Here is a 6,857-nt window from a genome sequence, read left to right on the forward strand (position 1 = left end):
ACGACGAATATGTCGTGACTTACCATTGTACATATGACTCTGTGCCCTGCCTATTGCAAATTGACTATCACATTGAATGCAGATAGCTAGCACAAGTTTTGGCCACATTGGAATGTCTTCTAAGAAGTGACGAAGCCATTTTGCTTCTTCTTCTACTTTGTCTAAAACAATGAACTCAGATTCCATTGTGGATCGTGCGATGCATGTTTGTTTCGTAGATTTCCAAGAAACAGCAGCGCCTCCCAAAATAAAGACATATCCACTAGTGGATTTTTAATCTTTAGTATCCGATATCCAATTGGCATCACAATAACCTTCCAGTACTGGAGGATATCGAGTAAAGTTCAAACCATGATCACGGATAAACCTTAGATATCTAAGAACCTGGATGATCGCTTTCTAATGGTCTTCTCCGGGGTTACTAGTGTACCTACTCAATTAACTGACAGCATAAGCTATATCAGGACGAGTGCAATTCATTAGGTACATTAGGCTTCTAATGATTTGGGAGTATTTTAACTGAGACACCGTATCACTTTTATTTTTCAATAAATAAAGATTAATGTCTACAGGCATTCTAGCTACATTCATATCATCCTTGATAAATTTACCAAGAATTTTCTCAATATAATGTGATTGAGATAATGCATATTCATCAGATGTTTTAGTAATTTTCATTCCTAATATTACATCTGCAACCCCCATATCTTTCATATCAAATCTTTTGTTCAGCATTTGCTTAGTTGATTTGATCATGTTTTAACTGTTTCCAATGGTAAGCATGTCATCCACATATAAACAAACTATGACATATCTTTGGTCAGCATTTTTAACATAGACGCACTTGTCACATTCATTTATCTTAAACCCATTAGTAAGCATAGCATGATCAAATTTTTCATGCCATTGCTTAGGAGCTTGTTTTAATCCATAAAGAGATTTTACAAGACGACAAACTTTCTTTTCTTGCCCTAGCACTACAACCTCTTCGGGTTGCTCCATATAGATCTCTTTATTTAGATCACCATTTAAGAAAGTTGTCTTAACATCCATTTGATGTATTTCTAAATTATACAATGCTGCTATAACAATAAGCATGCAGATGGATATTATTCTTGTCACAGGGAAATATGTGTCAAAATAGTCCAGACCTTCCTTTTGTCTGTAACCTTTTACCACAAGTCTTGCTTTATACTTGTTTATTGAACTGCTTTCTTTTTTCTCTTGAATATCCATTTATATCCAAGAGGTTTAGAACCGGGTGGAAGATCCATCAATTCCCAAGTGTGATTTTGCATAATGGATTCAATTTCATTATTAACAGCCTCTTTCCACAAAGGTGCTTCAGGACCTATCATTGCTTCCTTAAAGCTTTGAGGTTCAGTTTCTAACAGGTATGTCAGAAAATCTGAACCAAAGAATTTTGATGTTCTTTCTCTTTTACTTCGTCTTGGTTCATCATCAGTTAAATCATGCTAGTCAAGACCATTATTAGTCTCTTGTGTTTGATTTTCATTAAACTCTGGACTTTGTGTACAATCATAAGTTCTTTTATGTGAACTTAACTCCTGTCTTTTCTTGTAAGGAAAAACATGTTCAAAAAATACAACATTCCTTGACTCTATAATAGTATTCACATTTATATCAGGTATTTCTGATTTATAAGTTAGAAACCGATATGCACTACTATTCTGAGCATCACAAATAAACACACAATCCACTATTTTTAGTCATATCTTAGTCTTTTTCGAAACAGGAACTTCTACATTTGCCAAACACCCCCATACCTTTAAGTATTTGTAGGAAGGTGATCGACCTTTCCATAATTCATAAGGAGTACTGTTAGTTTTGTTGTGGGATATTTTGTTAAGAACATAATTAGCAAACAATATTGCTTTCCCCCACAAGTTCTGCAGTAAGCCTGAACTTAGTAACATGGCATTCATCATTTCTTTAAGGGTTCTATTTTTCCTTTAAGCAATTCCATTTTGCTATGGAGAATAGGGTGCTGTAGTTTGGTGAATAATGCTATGTTGTGCTCAAAATTCATTTAATGGTGCATCATATTCACCACCCCTATCACTTCTAACCATTTTAATGGTTTTACCAAGTTGATTTTTAACTTCAGTTTTGTAGAGCTTAAACATTTCTAAGGTTTCATCTTTACTTCTAAGTAAGTATACATAACAATATCTTGTGCAATCATCAATAAATGTTATGAAATACTTCTTGTATCCTCTAGTTTGAACAAATTTAAGATCACACACATCAGTATGAATTAATTTTAGAGGTTCGGTTTTTCTTTCAACCGATTTAAATAGAGCCTTAGTTAGTTTCGCTTCTACACAAATCTCACATTTGTGATTAAGATCAATTTCAAACTTTGGTATATAATCCAAACCAATTAATCTACACAAAGCATCAAAATTCACATGTCCTAATCTACCATGCCATAAATTTGACTCAAGAATATAAGCAAAAGATGTGCTATTCTTATTAATAGCAAGTTTTGGTACAACCGTCATTACATTCAACTTGAAGAGACCATCACTCATGTATGCCTTACTAACATACATACCACTCTTTGTTAATACAAATTTATCAGACTCAAATACAAGCCTAAAACCATTTTTACTTAACAAAGAACCATAAACTAAATTCTTGCGAATGTCTGGTATATGCAGTACGTTGTTAAGGGTAAGTTCTTTTCCTAATGTCATCTTCAAGATCACCTTTTCTTGTCTAGCCACAGTAGAAGTAGAAGAATTTTCTATGAAAAGTTGTTCACTATTTGCAGTCGCATTGTAAGTAGTGAACATCTTCTTGTCCACACAAATGTGACGAGTTGTCCCAGTGTCAACCCACCATTCCTTGGGATTTCCAACCAAATTAGCCTCAAACATCACAACAGAGAGATTGATGTCATTTACCCCGTCAGAGATGTAATCTAATTCTGTCACATTTGCTTGATTAGTGGTCTTCTTGCTTGTACTTCAGCAATCCTTCTTAGGGCGGCGGCAATCAGAAGCTCGATGTCCGATCTTGCCACGGTTTTAGCATTTTCCTTTGAACTTCTTATTGCCATTGTTGTCGCCTTGTTTAGGACCATCTCCAGCAAACTTCCTCTTTTTGTTATGTGGTTTGTACACTTGTTCAACCACATTAGCCTTGGACTCAATGAGATTTTTACCATTCCTCTTTTCATCCTTACAGTTATCTTCCTCAATTCTTAGTCTTACAATCAATTCATCCATGGCCATCTCCTTGCGTTTATGTTTTAAATAATTTTTGAAATCTTTCCAAGCCGGTGGTAATTTTTCCACTAACGCAGCGACTTGGAAAGACTCACTCAGAGACATACCCTCAGCATGAATATCGTGCAAAATTAATTGAAAATGTTGAACTTGAGAAATTACTGTTTGGGAGTCTACCATAACGAAGTCCAGAAATTTACCGACGACAAATTTCTTTATGCCAGCATCCTCTGTCTTGTATTTTTTCTCCAAAGAATCCCACAATTCTTTTGCTATTTTCAGAGGGCTATAAACATTATACAACATGTTGTCAAGGACATTGAGGATGTAGTTTCTGCACAGAAAATCAAAATGTTTCCAAGCGTTTACAGCGGCAACAACTTGCCGATCACTTTCATCCTCTCTAAGTATTGGAGCCTCTTCATGGAGAAACCGGGCAAGATTCAGAGTTATAAGATAAAACAGTATTTTTCTGCTGTCATCTCTTAAACTCTGTGCCATTAAATTTTTTCGAGTTTTCTCCATGATTTATAGGAACTTGAACATGGTTCTGGATAGGGACCGGAGTCGTTGTAACAATCGGATTTGGAGTACTACTTTTAGCAGCCATAATATCTGATTACATAAAATTAGAAAAAACCAAAAGCAAATTAATTTTCTAATTACTAAAACCAGAAAATAAATTATAACACAAAATTATTTTATTTTTCTAGTTACTACAGTGTTAAACACTTGACTTGATCAGAATTTTGTTCAATAAATACATAAGGTTAGTAATTAATTTACTTTCAATTTATTTATGTATATCAAATTTTGATTTTGTTTTTGTAACAAAATAAAATTTTGTTTTATTTTATTTTATCTTTTATACTATTTTGATTTTTGTAATCAAATAGTCTCTCTCCTTTCTTTATTTCTTCTGTTTGTTGTTAAGTACACAAACATTATTTATTCTTAATACAGTGAAGATTGTCCAATGATCTTAAGACAGATTATTTTTTGGTGTCTTCATTGTATTTATTTTCTGTGCTTTTTACAAAGTGATATTCTGGTTGAAAAATACAAATAGCAGTCATATATTGTTTAACAAATAGTAGTAATATACTGTTTATTTTCTTTGACAGCTAGTAGTAATATACTAGCGTCATTAACAATTTCATAATATTATTTTGTGTAATAGTGTTACAGAATATTATTTTGTAGTAATTTATTCGTAATACAGTGAAAATTGTCCAACACAAAATTCTATAGCTTTTTTTAATTATTTGAAATTTTTAAAATTCTATAACTTTTGATCTACATCTTTGTTTTTTATAAAATTTTTAATCTTGGACCTCTCTATTTTTTAATTAAATATTTTAATATATTATTATGATAAATAATTCATTTTCCTTCAGTTTCTTTCCCATTTTGGAGGAAAAGTGAAGTGTTCAAAATACTTGTACTCTTTCCTCCTCCCCTTCCCCTTCCCCTTCCCCTTCCCCTTCCCTTTCATAACCTCTCTATGCACTTCCCTTTCCTTTATTCAAAAAAGAGATTTTTATTGATAAATCTCATTTACAAGTGTTCTAACCCAAAAAGTCTATGAAGAAATTTTTTAATCTACTTAGTCCCATGTATTTATATTTTTATTCTATAAAGTCTTTTTTCTTGATTTATACTATTTTTTTAGACTCTTATACCCTTATATTTAATGTTAGGAGAGGAAAGAGAAGGGAAGGACCAAGACATAGGAAATTTCATACACAAATTAAATAACATTGATATTATTAGTTTATATTATTATATAATGTGAATATATTTTTAATTGACAACACATTAAAAATAATGTGAACATTCTCTCTCATCTGATATGAATATATTTTTAATTGACAACAAATTAAAAATAATGTGAACATTCTCTCTCATCTGATGCGAACGTTCACAACACCTTTTCGAAAAATTCTCTCTCATCTAATGTAGTGATGTGAACGTTTACAACATTTTAACCTTCTTATTTTTAATTGACAACACATTAAAAATAACGCCCATTATATTTTTAATTGACAACACATTCTTATTCACAACATATAGTGATGTGAACATTCACAACATGTGAACATTCTCTCTCATTTAATGTAGCGTTGTGAATGTTCACATTCGTATGTTTTAGTATGAATATTCACATCATGTAATTGACAATACAATGACAAAAATTCATTTCAAATTAATGTGAATATAATGATATGAATATTCACATCATGTAATTGACAACACAATGACAAAAATTCATTTCAAATTAATATGAATATAATGACCGTCAACATCCTGATGCATGGGAACTACCAAAACATAATAACAATCAACATTAAATATCAACATTAATAGAGGTAGGAGAGATTGAGGGTGTTTTGGTATTCTTACCTCAAATAGGATCTAATGGAATAGTCAAAAAAAAAATAGGTTGGATGGAATAGAACTCTTAGAAAGAGGATTTATCAAAAAAGCTTCCTTTAAAAAAATCTAAACATGATTTAGGAAAGTGACGAGAGAAGCAAATATCATAACAAGTTGAGATACATTAATCCTTTATATAGGCATCTCAAGATACATTGACAAATTAAGGCCATACCAAGTGTCCATTTGAACGATGATAGGGTTGTAAAAGATATCCTTAACTTTTTATTTCACCATAATAATCATCTAGATTATTCTCTATAGTAATCTATACAAATATCTTAGATATTTATAAGTCTTACACACTTCTTGAGTTGTTTAGAGAAATTATTTAAAGAAGAAAAAAAAGAAGGGCAAGGAAAGCAAGATATAGTCGTCTCCCTCTTATTTGATTAAATAATGCTTAATTGAAATGAAAATATATTTAATTAAATATTTTAATATATTATTATGAGGGACACTTTAATTTTTTTTAATTTCTTTCCTATTTTTGATGGAAAGTGAAGTGCTTAAAACTTGTACTCTCTCTCCCTCTCCCTTCCCTTTCATAACCCCTCTATGCACTTCCTTTTCATTTCTTTAAAAAAATCCAAACATGATTTACTAATTTTATCTCTCCAAATCTTTTGTTTCCCCTCCTAAGAAATCAATCTAAATGAAGTAATAAGGTTTTCAGCTAGGAAGGAAGGGGTGTGATCAGAGGAGCAAATATGATAATAAATTGAGATACATTAGTCCTTTATATAGGCATGTTAAGATATATTGAAAAGTTAAGATCATGCCAAGTGTCAACCATCTAAATGATGATAGGGTTACAGAAGATACCTCTAAGCTTCTTATTTCACTATAATAATCATCTAGATTATTCTCTACAATAATCTATACAAAATATCTTAAATATTTACAAACTTTGCACATTTCTTGAGTTGTTTAGAAAAATTATTTAAAAAATTATGCGAGTAGTGACATTAAATTATTTCATCACACCCTTTCATTTTTCACTTTTTGTTAATTATAATTTTGTCCTTCTCTAAAATTACCATTAACGACTTAAACACTAAAAATTCAAACTCTTAATTTTTCACCCTACCCACCCTTCCTTATCATTAGGGTTGTGCAAAATACCGCCAAATCCTCTAAAATTGCACCAATCCACAACAATCCACT

The sequence above is a fragment of the Camellia sinensis genome, chromosome 3 (assembly GCF_055761805.1).
Source record: "Camellia sinensis isolate YWXY chromosome 3, ASM5576180v1, whole genome shotgun sequence".
In the NCBI taxonomy this organism is placed as follows: Eukaryota; Viridiplantae; Streptophyta; class Magnoliopsida; order Ericales; family Theaceae; genus Camellia; species Camellia sinensis.